We start from the raw sequence: 17655 nt of genomic DNA, 5'->3' as shown, positions 1-17655 counted from the left end.
TTAAAGTAGCTAAAGAAGTCTGATAGATTTGATTCACCTGGTTTTTGCATGTTATTGCTTTTCCCCCAGATAGGCTATGCCTCTGAGTTTCACTGATCTTTTATCATAGACTCTAACAATTTGCTGACTCTAGTGAACATTTGTCAGTTGTCTCCCTAATATCTACTGCCTTTTGTTCCCAAAACTTCTCTTGGGTTCCCTCCCTTTCCCTATGCTCAGTCCTTGTGGTCTGAGGCCCTGGGCGGTGGGGGAGGGGTAGATAACCTCTACGCCTGAGTTAATCAGTACTTCACGTCGTGTTGGCCACAGCAACATGTTCAGCAGTAAAATAAACATGAAATAAGCTTGTCCTATCATACTGAGGTTCAAAAGTCGATGGAAAGCACATAATAAAACAAAGGGTCATCCCTAATGCTTCTTTTGACCACTGCCAATGATTCTTAGAAACTTCTCTGCTTATGAACAAATCTTAGACCAAAGTTTTCCCTATAATTATAAGCCCATAAAATTTCATTCCCTTCCCAAGATACTTAAAATCCAAATTTCTCAGCCCCTGTAGGCTCTCATCTTTTCCAAGTGTATTTCTGAGCCCCTTAGGAAGACACTGGAGCATGTAGCTCTTAATTTCTACATCTCCATTCCTCTCTTCCTGCTCCCTTCTTTCATGCCTCCCTTTCATCATTGGTCATCTTTTTAAAAAATGTACTCAAACCCAAAATGTAGAGGTCTAACTGTATTGCTCCCATATCTATAATTTATAGGTCAGATGCTCTTCTTAGTTAGACTTAGAGTATGTATGTTTCCTCCAGGAATCCAACCACTCCTGCGTTTTATAGCATTGCTTCTAGGTTGCTTGTTGGGTTTGGAGCAGTGTATCTTCAAACATCTGCCAAACTGCTGGGGTCTTTGCTCTGTGAGATTTGTATTTCTTTAAAAATGGAATGCATGGCCTATCAGTTTGGCACTCCGGAAAACAGACACTGAGATCAAATTCGATGTAGAGGGGAAATGCCTGTGAAAGATAAAGAGTGCAGGGAGCAGAAGTGGCTATGGAGGGTTTCAGGTAGTGGTGCTGGTCTGCCATTGGTGAAAGGAAAGAAGGAAGAAGGAGTGGGTTCGAAGAGCCACATAATGCCAGCTTTAGACCATCTCAGGCTGGTCATCTGAGAGCAGGAGAGCAAAGATAGCCCGTGAGAGGAAGAAATGGCTCAGGCAGAAATGGCCCAGCTCTTGTGCCCCAGGCTACTCAGTGCAACAACTGTCCATCAACCAACTGCCTTCCTCACAGCAGGTTCTTTTAAAGGTGACTCGAGTAGAGCACCTCCTGGCAGACACATATGGCATTGTGGGTATTTTTAAAGTGGAAATCGGCTGGCATATGGGGTGTGTGTGTGTGTGTGTGTGTGTGTGTGTGTGTGTGTGTGTGTGTGTGTGTGTGTTTAAAAGAAAGAAGATTGCCTTGAATAAAGGTTTGAACCGTGACAAGATAAAACCATGAAAACCAGATTAGAGTTTTTCTGTCTGGGAGACCAAGTCTCACCCCCAACTTCTAGACTGGTTGAAAGAGAATCATTTCACAAGTTTAAAAAGGAATAGAATTAGAATTGCCAAGAGTGCAAAGGATTCTGGGACTGCTGGGCATCCAACATGCTGTGTTAATCATAAAGGGGGAAAAGCCCTCTGTTTTGGCCACAAATCAGGGGAGCTATTTTGGGAGCAGTCTCATCAGTGACCCAGACATTACCATTTGAGTTCCAAAGCCCTGAAGGACATGAGAGCGCTTTTCCACTGCTGTGTTTCTTTATTCATAGGGCGTTTTGCACAAATCTGCTACAAACCCAGCATCCTCTTCTCAACGGAGCCTACGGAGAAGCAGATCATTGTCATTAGAGAAGGTGAGCTTTCCTGGGAAGTGACTTGCCTGCCCATGCAAGGGACCTCACGGATCACAGTCTCCAAGGTCTTATACAGCCTTGTAAAACAGCATTCAGAATTTACCTATACACACCACATTTTACCAGCCCATCTTCTGCCAATAAATTGCCCCATATAAGAAAGCCCAAGAAATGACCACCATTTCTAGAATCTTTACTATGTTTTCTGTGTAATTTCTCTAATGCAAGCTGCTGGCTGCTGGAGAGACAAAGGGAGAGGGATTCAAAGAAAAGTAATCATGATGCTGACCCTAAAAGGATGACTCACGAATTCCCTCCTCAGGTCACCTATGAGCAAACCCAGACCCTCGTCTGACTCAAAGGAGAAAAATAGACCATTTATAATAACCAATACTAATTGTGCACATTTGCATAATCTCATTTTACATTTAGAACACCCTATCCAGAAGGTCTTTCCATAATCCTCCATGGAGAGATGAAGACACCTAGGCTCAGAGTGCTTAAGTAATTTACCTAAACTAACCCAGGTAGCAAATAGCTGAGCTGAGACTTGAACTTGGGCCATTCTGACTCCAGAGCCTGTACCCATAACCATGTTTTCCTGTCTCTCAATCATTGTGATCAGAGCAGATCCAGGTTTGGGGGAGCCTGAAGCTTATATATTGGGGGGCCCCCATTAAGAAAAATAAAAAAATATGTGAAAAAAATCAATCCAAGGCCTTAAAAGGGGCCCACGCAAGTAAGGGAGGCTGAGGCTTAAGCTGCATTAGCTTCAGAGTAAATCCACTTTTGATTGTGATAATGCTATTACTGCCAACAACGTTAATATGAAGAAAAATAACTTCTCCAAATCCAAATACATGAAAATCTGGTTGGGTTAGAATTTAAAATTTATTTTAGATAACAAAGTTGTTGTAGCTACTCCGAGACCCCACATGCCCCTTTCCATCAACCATATAATTTCTGTGCATCTGAGTCATACCCCACCTGCTCAAATTCTCTTCCTGTTGTTCCTGCCTCTCTGCTGGTGCTAGCTCCCTGCCACCTTATTCATAATAATTACCATTATTATTGTTAACATTACTACCTGTGCCCGGCTTTGCTCTAAGCGCTTTTCTCCTTACCTATTAGTTAAAACACTTAGTATCAATTACACTTTTCAGAGGGGGAAGGTGAGGCCCTGAAGGATTAGACAGTTCGTCTTTAAAACCTGCTCACTTAACCACAGCACCACAGTGCTTCCAATATCCATTCCTCTGGCTCCAATTAAAATTAACAGCAATGTCTTGTAGACATTGATGGCTTGTACCAAGTTGGAAATGGGATTACCTTCCTCACTCAGATAGGAGTGGGGATCTTCAGAATCCCCTCCTTCCTTTGTCTTTACAAGTTCACTTTACTAACTGGACTCAAGGTAAGGGCCACAGATGGGATTCTCAACCAATTGTTCTTAACCAGCCCCTTGGTACTTTTCCAAGCCAATTTTTTATACACAATCATTTAAAGGATTAGGTATGTACTGGACCACATTTTAATGCTAACTAAGAAGTAACCGTCATGTGATAACATTTTCTACTGTTATCAGAGTATTTAGAATTAGAAAACGATTGAAGTTCCTGGGGTGAATGTGCAGGGAAACTGGGGCATCCGGAACACTTGTTAGCTTGAGGGAGTCGAGCTTACCAGCAAGAGCATTAGAAACTGTGCTTTCTTTCCACACTTCCCCGTGATTCCTGTGCCAAGGATCTCTAGATGAAGGGATGAGCCTGCCTTTTCTGATATCCAGACATCACAAGCCCCTAAGCTCCCCAGATAAGAGGAGCCAAGTCTTAGGCCTGGGATCTATTCCTAACCATCACATCAATTCACCTTGCAACTTTGAGTTTATTACTTTTCCCATTATCTCAGTTTGTCCATTGGTAAAAGAGAAGAATGAATATTAGCAATCATCAAATAATAATTGCACTTTGCATGTGGATTTCCCAATGAAGTGAGAAGTCATGATAAGCATACATACTAGGGCTATACAGTTAATTTTAATTACCTCATGTATTTTTCACTGCGGCTCTAGGAGGAATGCATTATTATGCCTTCTGTTTATAGCTGTGGAAACTGAGGCTCAGAGAAATGAACTAATTTGCCCAAAGGTATCAGAACAAGTGAGTTGTAGAGTCAGGGTTCAAACCTGACTTAAAGACTGTTCTTTCCACAAGTTAAATTAGATTTTATTTAATAGGATCCACAATGCATAGTCCTAAACTTTTATCCTGTGTCCAAAGTCCTCTGAAAATGTATGCCTACAAGATTTTCTCTGACAGGAATTACTATTCATGTCACAGTCAGTCAACAATATTTATTAACTACCCTTTATGTCCTACCAAGAATAATGGCAATAACATTTTGCATGCCAGACTCTCTTTCAACTTCTCAAAGTATTATCCATATCTACTGATGCATTTTATTTTATTTATTTATTAAAATATGTCTTTATTGATTTCAGAGAGAGGAAGGGAGAGGGAGAAAGAGAGACAGAAACATCAATGATGAGAGAGTCATTGATCAGCTGCCTACTGGGGATCGATCCCGCAACCAGTGCATGTGCACTGACCAGGAATCAAACCACGATCTCCTGGATCACAGGTCGATGCTCAACCGCTGAGCCACTCTGACTGGGCTCTACTGATGCATTTTATTCTCCCGGAAATGCTATGATTCCTCAGAGATGAGCTCAAAGAATTTGCCTAGTCAATTGCAAAGTTTCCTGCCTCTTTATCCAGTGAGATTTCTTTTGGAAGGAAGAGTGTATATTTGTGTGTGTGTGATTCAATTCCTTTATTGGATGTTTTTAGGTAAAAGAATAAGTTCTGTAACAAACCAAACAGTACAGATCTGTTTTTGCGATTAACTGCCTTCTTTCTTCTTTCAACCCCACCCTCCCAGAGTGATCCATGGCGATGTGTTGCTGTATAACCTTCCATTCCAGACTATAGACATCCATGGTTTCAAAGATAGTATCACAGGCTGACTTGTGCAGTAAAAGGCACTTCTTCCAGGATGCCAGGAGTATAACTTTTACAATTTTTAGCACAGGAATCCATCTGAGATTCTCTCACTGACCTTAGAGGTTATTTTTGCCTCTGCTAGTGATCCCCTTCCTAGCTATGGGCCTCCCAGCCTGAACATTTACAAGCTAGGTTCCCGGGATTCACTGCCACTGGCTGAGCTTGCTATGTTCCCAGTTTGTCACCTACTTCACACAGTCACTGTTCATCCTAGTACATAAAAATTGTGAGCCAGAGCCACTCTGTCACCTTAGCCAGCTGCCCATCAACTTCCGCTGAGGGTATTTTGCTGTCTCTCAGGATGACTTTATAAGAACTTCAGATTGGGAAAATGCAGCACATCTTTCATTAATCCCTCCCTGCTGTTCTCCTGACAACGTAAGAGTGTCTCTTGAGCTCTGTCCTAAAATTGTCTTACAGTCATTTAACTTACACTCACATCGCATCAACTTTGACATCATAACCTGATGTGCCTTGGTCTGAGGCCGCCGTCAGGATGAGCTCGGAACTATGCCCCAAACCTCCGTTGAGTAAATAAAGAACTGACTTCGACTGTGGGGAATGACGGAGGGTGGAAGAATCACAGAAAGAGACCAGAAACAATACAAGCTCAGTAGGGAAAATTTAGACATCAAACATTTTTTTTTTTTAACACAAAATACCAAAGGTCACTAGTCTCCCACATCAACTACACAGACCATTTTTTTTAAACAAATCCATTTCAGTCTGAGTCTTGAAGCAAGTCTGAAATATGTGATTTTGTAAAGAAGATGCTAGGATAATTTTAAATTCGTTGTTTTTGAAAAACAGCAGAGGAACTGTTTGGGATGTCAGACAAGGAAGGCAGCGAAGGATGGCACCATTGTCTCCTCTGTCCCCGTTCAGCACATGGACTTCCATGTACCCAGAGTTGTTGATATCTGATTCACTGATATGCAACTGTAAAATTCCAGAATCAAACTCATTTGCAGGCCTAAGAGGCCACCAGAGGGGCAGCGTGGGCTGCAAAATGTGGCTGTTGTGCCCCATTGATAAAGACTAGTGCCCCCTCTGTACTCGGTCAAGGCTGCCTGGAGCCCCCTGCTTCACCCAAGATGCAACTTCTGCGTTTATCTCGGCAAGAGTTCCGCAAGGGAGTGAGGTTTGGCCAAAGGTGGGTGGGCTGCATGAACAAGTCCTTCGCCATCTCGTCCTGTCTGGAGAAGGTGGGTAGAGACCGAGGCTTTGCAGGCTGAGTTCCCGGCGACCTTAACTGGAATAACTTGCTCTCTCTCACATCTGCAGCTGTTGTCCTCCTCAGGGAGTTGTCCAACTAAATGTGATTTTAAACATCTGTCAGCTAAATCAGAGCTCCAAATTTAGCACTCGGGAACATGATGTGGATTTGTGATGCTCGCTGGAGAATACCGGCTCCATAAACCAAGCTCACACAACACGGCCGGGTGGAACTCGCCTTGGTAATTTCATCTGCGACACATTTCATTTGCCTGCGCATTTAGGAACGAACGTTATGCAGAGGGAAAGAGTGACCACTGCCCTGCGAACCACTTTCTGAATTGCTGCAAGATCAATAGCCAGAGGGGAAGTCTTTGCACTGGGAACACTGACTTTATTCCTATCCAATCATTTGCCTGGAATTTTAAAAAATTCCCAATGGGCTCATTTTGTCTGAATTTCCTGAAACTCTGTTCTCCACCCCAAGCTGCTTTTCTGGTCCAACGACAACTTTGCTCCACTGACCCCATCCTGGAGAAGCTCTGCATACTGTCACGGATCCTAGTTACCACGACTGGAGATGTCCAGCATGGGAGAATCATCCTTCCCCCCATTGAATGATATGTCTGAAGGCCTTCACTCAAAACCCTCTTTGCTGAGGCAATACCCCTGCATGATAGGCTAGCAATCCTTATGTACATGGGCGTTTGTAACCCGTCTTATCAGTTCCTGAGATTACGGCGTCCTCAAAGGGAGACATGGGGAGGAATATCCTTGCAATTTCTGATAGATGATTAGCCAAAGTAAACTAAAACTTGTGAATTTGCTCTACTTAGGCTAACACCAAAGCGCACAGCCTCCCAAGTCCATTTCTCCATTAAGCCTTCCCTAGTTCTTCAGATGAGGTCTCTCCTCTCCTCTGAGCTCCCAAGTCAGCTTGTGTGTGCCTCTTATCAGGTATGAATGTGTGGTGGTGTTAGGGAATGTCTTCAAATGCCCCTGGGATCTCTAAGGAGGCAGAGATGGCGTTTATTTTGTCCTCTATCCCCAAGATTAGGGCAGACTGTACCCAACTGACATTTTATACATAGCGAATAAATGCATGAGGGACTGGCACTAGTTTGAAAGGCATAAGAATATCTCATCGAGAAGCAAAGAGAGCTGGTTCGGGCACAGGGTTGATAGCAATAGGAGACCCTTACAAAGTACCTTGGATAATCGCAGGCAGATCACGCCTGTGTGCGGGGAACTGACTCAGCACACGTTCCCCTTGCTGTTGGGGAGATGGTGGTCCTCTCACAGGCCGCAAAGCTCAGGCGAGGACAGCCAGGAGCTAGGACACAGGGAGAGCAGTGCCATCTAAATGGGGCTGTTTGTGGGGCCTGAGCAAGGAGGGGCTTCTGGCTCAAAATATCTTCTTTCTGGCACCTGAAATTAGAGTGTTTTAAATGTATTCTTGGAAGGCATGTTAATTCTCCCCTCTATTCATCCCACCTCTGGGATGACATATTTACCTTGGGAACCCACATAAGATCATAGTTAAGACCAAAAATGACAGCATCAGACAGATCAGGGTTCAAACCACCGTCCATAACTCATGAGGTGTATTATCCTGGGGAAGCTGCTGACTCGTTAGGTAGCTGAAGGGATTAAATGAGTGAGTGAGAGGAAGTATCTGGCACAGAGCAAATGTCCAGTGTCTTCAGTATCATCATCATTACTGTAACTAGTTTAAACTCTTATTTGCAAGTGATAAGAATCGACCAAAACTGGCTTAAAAATACAGATGTGTCTTCCCAGAAGCCAAGAGTGGGAATGTACTGGGACTGTCACCGCTGCCCTGCTCTGGCACCTGCTTGATTTTCCTCTCTTGGCTTCTTCTCTTCTCATAATTGTTGGTCCACATAATTGTTGGAGAAAACCCACCTCTTAACTCCTAAGCTGACACGGTACAGATTCAGCTACCCAAGGAGAGACTAATACAGGTCTTTTTCTTGGCCTTTTCACATTTCTGGAGGACTCAGGTCGACTCACCTTGAATCTGGTGCTAGTCCTGCTCATTCAGCGTCGGCGGGGGTGAGGCAGGGGTGAGGCGGGGGTGAGGCAGGGGTGAGGCAGGGGTGAGGCAGGGGTCGCACATACACAAGGGCCCCTCCACGTGGGGCCCGCTTCATTGGTGGGGAGGCTGGTGGAGAGGGAGAGCAGGTGGGTGTGTGGGGAGAAATCACCGTGACGTGGGCAGACGCTGCAAAATGTACCTTCAAACGACTAGAAGGATGAAAATGGGACGTTTAGAAATGTAAAGAAATGTGTGAACTGTCTTGAGCCAAAAAAAAATTATTGCATATATGTTATAATCATAACTCCATTCACTGATGAAGGTAAAGATTTATAGGGAACACAAAGAAATGGTTTTTATGTCACGGTGATGATTTTTTAATGGCCCCTGATTTATTAACAAAACTTTGTTTAATGTGGAAAGCCCTATGGGGATTAATAACCCTTGAGCCTTTGCCACCTAACACCTTAGCAAGGATTCTTTGACAACTGGCTGAGAGCCAGGCCCCAGGGGACAGATCCAGGCCTGGAGCCGAGGAGAGGGAACAGAAGTGCCAAGGGAACCGGAGGCAGGCTTCTAGCTCTGCACACGATAGATGCTGCCGCCCTCTCCTCCCGGAAAGGCAGAAAGCCTGGTTAGAATCCTGAAGCCGCCATAGAACTGTCTCAGAACATCAGTGGATTCCAAGCCAGGGACAGGGGAGCTACCAGGAAACTCCTTCGGTAATAAAAAGGCATCGGGAACACTGTGCAAGGGACATGCACGGTTTCCAGGGCACAGCTGATGCCGGTTTCCAAAAGCCCTCCAGACGTCCCATAGAAACATCTCTACGGAAACAAACACTCCCTCGCCCACGCCAGCAGCGCCCGCGCCCTTGGGCGCTCTGTCCCCAGCTCCCACCCTTGGGCACAGTGAGGATAACCCAGGAAGTCTTTCCATTTGGGCTCTGGCACCCTGCTCCCGCGAGCCTGAAGGTCAGTGGGCTGCTGCTTCTAGCGGTTCCCTCGGGGATTGGTTAGGACAGATGGTCACTGTCATGTTTAAGCCAGAGACCTATGAAGCAAGTTCGAGAGCACTGTTAGAGCTGAGCGCCTACCCCAGAGACAGACCCCTGAGACTCAGCCGGGACAGGGACTGAGGCTCTGAACTGCAGCAGGGAAATCACATCCACAGCCCGAGCTGCAGAGTAGAAACTGTTTTTGAAATGGCTCATGTTGGCGGCCCTGAGACATTGCCCAAATGTTTCCTTAAACACTGTTCTTATCTTCAGCAAAGCTATATAAGGTCAAAGCTCCAGAAAAATTCACTGCGGCCTGAGGGCATTGCGTGAGTGTTCAAGGCCCAGGCATTAGGAGATCCAAAGTCTCGGCGCTACAGACCGTCCTTTTTGTGCCCATGACTATTGCCTTAACCCAAGCCCTTCATTTTGCCAACTTGGGCAATTTCAGCACCTATAGCCTCAGACCTCTGTGTCCTGCAGAGTGTAGACCTACAAAGTTATCTATAGAACAAAATTACAAAGTAGGTATACATTCATTCATTAAGTTAATCAATTAATTTAGCACCTACTACGTGCCCAGTTGTGTGTCAGGAGCTGAGTATGAAATGATGAGTCAGACTCAGTTCTGCTGAGTCTAGGCATCTACAGTCCAGTAAGGGAAAAAGGGTATCTAGAGAGGCAATAACAGGACAGGATAATGAATGCTCACAGGATTAAGTGGGTACTTGCCACACCCAAGAGAAACTTAAGATATTGAAGGGTCAGAGAAGGTTTCCTAATGCAAAGAATAGTTCTACAGAGTCCTACTGGAAATGAAGGACTTGGGCAGATAAAGATGGGAATCAAAACCGCAGTTATTAGACCCTTCAGCAATAGCTACTGGCCCACCTCAGGTCACAAAGCCCGGCTATGAGCTGAATTGGCAAAGAGTAGCACAATCCTGTGTTTCTGTGGAGAGTTGGATGGTGTGAGGAGCTGGACACACAAATAAAAGCAAAGGCTTTCCTTCCTCCAGGAATTATTACAAAATCTGACTTTCTTGGACAGTTGAGAGAACTGTCAACTTTCTGTCTGAACAAGTTAGGTTAATCTACATAGTGGATCAAATATGTAGAGCGCCTACTATGTGCCAAGTAGCTGGGGATGAATGATAAAGTGATACGCATGACAGAGAGGGCCCAGAGAGGAGAGATGGGACGGAGTCTGGGGTGGAGGAAAGAAGGAAGGCAGAAGCTATGGAGCAGGCTGTGACCCCCGCTCGCTCACTGGTGGTGTAAGCTTACCAGCCGATTTTTATCTGCCAATTGGTAACTAGCAACTTCATCTCTGCTGAGATAAACAGGAATGGATACTCTTGGAAGAAGGAGTTCAATTCAGCGTAATACACCATTTCTTGCCAGTTGTCCCTGACATGCTTCGAATGTGGGGCTAAGCGCACACATTGGCAGAGGTTTGCAGGCAAGAAAAATGCTTAGATGACTCACTTAGACTCCTGCCCAGCCTGTGCCTGACAGGTGACTGAGCTTAGCTGAATTACGAGTGAAGGAACCTTCAAAGTGGCTTCAGAGACTTAAGTTCCATGCACGCCTGTCCTAACACACAGAGTTAAGTCACAAGAAAATGTCAAATACCAAAGTGTTACTCCAGCCTTGTGTGTTTGTGTGTGTGCATGTGCTTGTGTGCTTGTAGTCGGTGACTTTTGCCGAGTGTTAGATCTCTGGCCATTCTTACCTGATTCAAAAGTAAAGGGGAACCTGTTGGGAAGGGGGGGGTGAAGAAAAGGTGATGGATTAAGAAGTGCTAATTGGTAGTTACTGAATAGGCACAAGGTTGTGAGGTAGAGCATAGGGGATATAGTTACAATACCGTATAACTATGTGTGGTGCCAGGTGGGCACTCGAGTTATCAGGGGGAACACTTTGTAACTTATATATATAAATGTGTCTCTGCTGTGCTGTATACCTGAAACTACTACGCACAAAAAAGTATTGGATGCAAACTGTAATCGAAAAATAAAATTTAAAAAAAGTAAAGGGGAGAGATGTGTATTAGGTAGTCACACAGCCACCTAATTCATTCTCTATTCTTTGGAACCCCTTGTTTATAGAATTTTAGAGCTGAGGGGGGCATAGAAATTAAATGAGAACCTGTCTATTGGAATGCTTAATATGTGCTTTGCATTTGTTTAGCAGTGATAACCAAAGTAGAATAACTGTTTCAAATTTCTCATTTTACACATAAGAAAACTGAGGGACATCAACAGTTCAGATGAATTGTTCAAAGTCCCACAGCTGCTCATTCTTTTATGTATAAATTCATGAAAATAATACTGTGTGCCTGCCTCATGCTAGGCATTGTGTGCAGGACACTGGCCAACCCAAGTACTAGAAAGCAGTTATCCAGGCTTCCAGTCCAGGGCTCTCCCTTTAAATTCTGGAATTTACCTTTTAGGTATCCCAGCTGGAGGCATAAACCTGCCTGTCATCTTTATGAGGTGCTGGAAGAGTGATCTAATTTCTCAAAAACAATCTGTATCTTCTCCCTGAATATGCAAGCATTTTTATCATTGGTAAAATCTGGAGGAAATATATTGACCTCAAAAGATAAACCTCTTGTGAATTTTAGGTTTGCAGCTTTTAAAACAATCAGGGTTGGCAAAATGAAGTGAACTGGACAAGTTCAAGTGCAGTTTGCTATAGTATCTTATTAGATTATTGTTATGTTAAAGAGTGTAACAAGTTAACAAACTTATATGCCTCTTTCACAAGTTATGTTTTTAGGATGTTGATCTCAAGCTATTAAAGTTTGAGTTAATGAAGTTATCTGTGGATCATTCCCAAGGAACTTGAAATCAGGGGACACAAATGCGTTAGCCCAGCCAAATCCAGCCTTTGGTTATAGTATTTGGTTTGGCTTGCAGAGTGTTGGCCCACACAAGAGTTTTAAAATTTTTTAATTATTTCACAACATTAAAAAATCAGGAGGTTATTAGATAAAAATAAAGATTCCAGCTTCTCCTGCAAAATCAGAAGTTTTTAAGACAATGAACCACCTTCTCACCCACCGTCAGCACGAGTTGACTACCCATGCTGTGGACAGGGTAGCCTTTTTTATTCATTTTATTTTTATTGTTGACATTATTATAGATGTCCATCATTGGTAGCCTTTTAAGTCAAGGCAAACACTCACCATGGTCCACCTCACCCACTGCTGCATTCTATACCTGCCTGTTTCACTCACCGACGTACCAGGCCTGGCATTGGAGTTCATGGCCTTTGCTACGTATCAGGGGTCAAAATCTTTACAAAGCTGTAGAGGCTTCCATCCAATTTTCTCCGGGCGCTGAGTGTAAAATGGCTTTGGTGATCAGTATCGTTAGAGTAAAAAAATTCATTCTTCCCTTAACATATATTATTGTCTCCTATGTTCTAGATAGATGTGTGCTGATAATGGAGGAGACAGAGACAAAAAAGGCTTAGCCTTTCCAGGAGCCCTGGGCTAGTGAGGAAGAGAAACATGTGATTAGAACAGTTTATCCACATGTTATGGTGAGTCATGATAGCACAAAGGTGGGAGCGGCCAAATCTAATAAGGGGAATTTAAGGAATTTTATTAGAGCAAATAGCTGAACTGAGTGATCAGGGTCTGACAAGGAGAACAGGACACATTCTAAGGAAAATGGAGCAGTTTCATACTGTTAATTGGTAACCCAGGTATGGGGTTTTTAAAACACGACCCCCAAATTCTTTGACATTCCTCCTATTGAGGGAGCAGTTCGTGTTCCTGCCCCCTGTTCGGATCTGGGTGGATTTGTGTGTGTTTTAACGAACAGAGTAAGGGAAAGTGATGCTATACAACTTCAGAAGTTAAGGCGTAAAAGTTAGTGTCCTTGTTGCTAGATGGACCCTTCGCATTTGGACCCCTGAGCCCCCAAAAGAGCAAACTGAGTGCTCTGAAACTGTCTTGCTGTGAGGAAGTCGAGCCACATGGCAGGCCGTGTGTGGGCGCTCTAGCCGGCAGTCCTAGCCTTTGAGTCATCACAGCCCAGGCACCAGACATGGGACTAAATAATCTTCAGATGATTCCAAACCATAGGTGTCACGTCATCCCCCCCCACCCATAGTTGAGTTTACCCAACTGAGGCCCATACTTTATTGGACAAGAAGGAAACCATGCCGGCTGCCCCCTGTTCACATTCCTCACCTAAAGAAGGGTTACTTTAAGCCACGGAATTTTTATGTAATTTGTTACATTAAAACAATAATCAGAACTACAGGTTATGGAATTGCTAAAAAGCCCAACAAGACAGGGGAGGAACCTACAGATTAGCAACAGCAGGAAACACAGTGCTACCGTCTCTAGGCTACAGGCACAAAGAAAATAGCTGGTATTCATGAGGGTCAGGGCCCAAGGTAACCTGGCAGAAGTTGGAACCAAAGCACATCTTCCAGAAAGAAGGGAACAAGGGAAAAAACACAGCTGGAACTGAAGATGCTACTCAAGGAACACGAGAAATACTAGTTTTCTCTCTCCTTCCTGTTCAGATATTTCTGCTACTGCCTCTCATTGGCCTAACCCAGTCAGAATCTTAGAAAACACAGCCTGCAGAAGTCAGTCCCATGTAACACAGAGCAGAGCAAGGGGAGGCAAAAAAAAAAAAAAAAAAAAAATCTAAGGATCTAAGGGGAACAAGCCCAGGACTAGCACTCCAGGCATTGAGGAATGTGTAGAAGAACATCACAAGGCAGATAAGCAGGGATAAGCTTTCAGCAGAGGTATGAAGGTCCATGCTCATGCTCAGACTTCCAGTAGCTTTCCAAAGTTGGAAGGTACCTTGCATTTGGGGTGGAATAGAATCAGTAGAGAATTTTATCCCCATTGTATGGGCAAGACAACGGAAGCTCAGTGCTGCAGATTAAATATTAATGTCCCCCCAAAACTCACATGTTGAAACGTCACCCCAACATGAGGGAATGTGGAGGTGAGGCCTTTGGGAGATGATAAAGTCATAAATGTGGAGCCCTCATGAATGAAATCACTGTCCTTATAAAAGAGACCTTAGAAAGCAATCTTTCTCTTCCTGCTATGTGAAGACAAAGAAAAGAATCAGGTCCTCACCTGACAGTGGTTCTGCTGACACCTTGATCTTGGACTTTCCAGCCTCCAGAATTGTGAGGAATAAATTTCTGTTGTTTATAAGCCACCCTGTCTATGGTCTTTCTATTACAGCAGCCCCAAGGGACTAAGACGCTGAGAGAGAGTAAGTGTAGTGAACATTTGTCATTTGGAGAGTTATCTGGGCCCCAGCATCTTATTTGGGAGAGCCTTCCTCTGTATATGTCTTGTGTTGTCAACCACTATGAAAGCCAAAGGGCTGACCTGCCTCTCCCAGAGCTGCATGATCCCAATTGGACATTTTTGACCAGAACTTGAGATCTTGAGTAACACAAAGAGTTAAAATTTTATTCACAGTAGCAGTGGTAGCATTTAGGTCTGGTATTACTGGCACTGAGTGTCCAGTAGAAGCCTCTGGATCCTACCCGTCTTGATCTTGGCTCTGTGGCCTGATTTGTGATCTTTTTCCACTCTTGCTAATTTTCTAAGTCTGATCCTCCAGACTTCCAGTTAATTCAGGGAACTACCCAATATCTTGCCAACAAATTCTTTTCCTGCTTAAGTTAGATAGAATCACTTTCTGTTGCTTGCAGTCAGATAATATTATAATAAGTAAGAATTTGTGCTACTAACTGCTCTTTATAGCATTTATTTTGAGAAAGCTAAGTAGATGTTGAAGTGAAAATGAATCCATACTGAGACACAAGATACAGAAATGTGATGTGGATCTCTTTGAACTAATCATAAAGGAATATCACTTAATAAGGAAAAAGATGAAATCATCTGCTAACATGTATTAAGTACTATAATAATTTCCTCTGACTGCTGTAAAAAAAAAAGCCACTAACTTAGTGGCTTAAAACAACGCAAATGTATTATCTTATAGTTCTGGAGGTCAGATATCTGAAATGGGTCTCACTGGGCTACCATCAAGGTGTCAGTAGGGCTGTGTTTCTTTTTTGAGGCTCTAAGTGAGAATCTATTGCCTTGCCTTTTGCAGCTTCTAGAAGCTGCTTGCATTCCTTGCCTAGTGGCCCCTTCCATCTACAAAGTCAGAGAGAAGAAGTTGAGTCTTCTCATATCACATCACTGTGACACTGACTCTTCTGCCTCCTTCTTCCACATTTAAAGAACCCTTGTGATTATATTGGGTCCACCCAGGTAACCATGATAATCTTCTTATTTTAAGGTAATCTGATTAGCAACTTTAATTCCATCTGCAATTTGAATTCCTCCTTGCTACAAAACATAACATACTCTCAGGTTTTAGGGATTAAGATATGGGCATCTTGCCCCGTCAGCATGGCTCAGCTGTTGAACGCTGGCCAAGATCCGGGAGATCGAGGTTTGATTCAGAGTCGGGGCACATGCACGGGTTTCAGGCTCAATCCCCAGCAGGAGACATGCAGGAGGCAGCCGATCAATGACTCTCTCATAACCGATGTTTTTCTCTCTCTCCCTCTCCTTTCCTCTCTCTGAAATCAATATATATATAAAAAATGGACATCTTTGGGGAGTCAAAAATTCTGCCTACCACAAGTACTTATTGTGATGGTTAATTTTGTGGGTCAACTTGACTGGGCTAAAGGATGCCCAGACAGTTGGCAAAACATTAACTTTCTGGGTGTGTCTATGAAGGTGTTTCTGTAAGAGACTAGCATTTGAATTAGTAAACTAAGTAAAGAAGGTCACCCTCACTAATATAGGTGGGCATATCCAATCCATTGAAGGCTTAAATACAATAAAAAGGCAGAGGAAGAGCAAATCTGCTCTCTCTGTTTGAGCTGAGACGCCCATGTTCTCCTGCCCTCCAACATCAGTGCTTCTCAAGCTTTCAGATTCAGGATTTACAACGTTTCCCCCTCAGTTCTCAGGCCTTTGGACCCAGTCTGAATTATACAACTGGCTTTCTTGGTTCTCCAGCTTACAGATGACAGATTGTGGGGCTTCTTAGCCTCCAAAACCACATGAGCCAATTCCTATAATAAATCGTATGTAAATAAATTTCTATAATAAATATATTTATTTCTATTAAAATTGCTATAAAAATGTATAAATACATATATTTATGAATCCTATTGGTTCTGTTTCTCTGGAGAAGCCTAATACTCGTATTATGTACCAAGTTTTAACATACTTCACCTCATAATTTTCCTAGTGATGCTTTCTTGGGCCATGCAGTGGGCTGTGTGCACAGCCCTGGGTATTAATAAAAAGTCTTTTGCAGGCCATTGCTCTCTCTGCACATATTTCCCTCAGTGAATACAGGGAAAGGAGGCTGATTAAGAATAAAATTGGCGTGTTCTTACATCTCTGCCCCCAAACCATCTTAATCTCACTATAATTTGCAATAAAACAATACAAATGACAGTTATTTGGGTCAACTGCTTATCATTTTTGCCTAATTACTATAGAGTAAAACGAAAAAGTTAGCCAAAACAAGTCAGATTAGCTCGTGTGAGCTTTATTTGATTGCAACAGTAACCTCCATTCTGTACACTAACCTTCATGGCTGGTTACACATGTAAAACGGTTGTCTGCTTACAACTTAAAAACATCGGAGGGAACGCTGGGCGTTAGAGACATGGTAAATTATCCAGTGTCTTGATTTCCTGCCATACAGAATGGCTTCAGCCTTCATTGCTATTTCAGAGAGTCTATCTATATTCCTACTGTTTTTGCTTCCAACACCCTAACCCAGCCAGGGGGGTGGGAAAAGAAGGGAAAAAATGGTATTTATATAAACATGATAAATCTGTTATATTACCTACATTACACACTGGACACATTAAAAAAGAAAAAAAACCCACCACCCTCAATTCCGAGCAATTGCTACAAATCATACATCCCTGATTACATGGCAGTATTCCTGGTGGGAAAGCCAGAAGCAGTGAAGGATGAATTTTCACATGTCTTATGTGTTTATTTATGGTGCAGCACATCATCAAACAACACTTCACAGGCTCTAAGCTGGCAAACTGGAGGGCTTTGAAGAGAAATAATGAGCTGAGAGGTTCATGACGTGCTATTAAAAAGTTTGTGATTGGATTTGGAAAATCAGATGGGTCTCCAAGGAAAGAGACCATTTCTGAGCTGTTGCACTTAGAATATTTTTGAGCCCCAGAGCAGATATTTATGGGAAGGGAGAGTTGTTCTTGTCTCACATCCAGGTTTTGACTCTGATGTACAGCAGGGAAGCCACTTTGCACTGCAGACCTGAAGTCCTGGAATAGCCATGATGTCACCTTTTTCTACTGATCTGCTACCACTGCCCAGAGGCCGGCTATTAGCTCTGTGATGTTTTAGCTT

Source organism: Miniopterus natalensis, chromosome 14 (genome assembly GCF_054644295.1).
Source record: "Miniopterus natalensis isolate mMinNat1 chromosome 14, mMinNat1.hap1, whole genome shotgun sequence".
Classification (NCBI taxonomy): Eukaryota; Metazoa; Chordata; class Mammalia; order Chiroptera; family Miniopteridae; genus Miniopterus; species Miniopterus natalensis.
The sequence above is the reverse complement of the archived record's forward strand: the minus strand, read 5'-3'. Positions refer to the sequence as shown.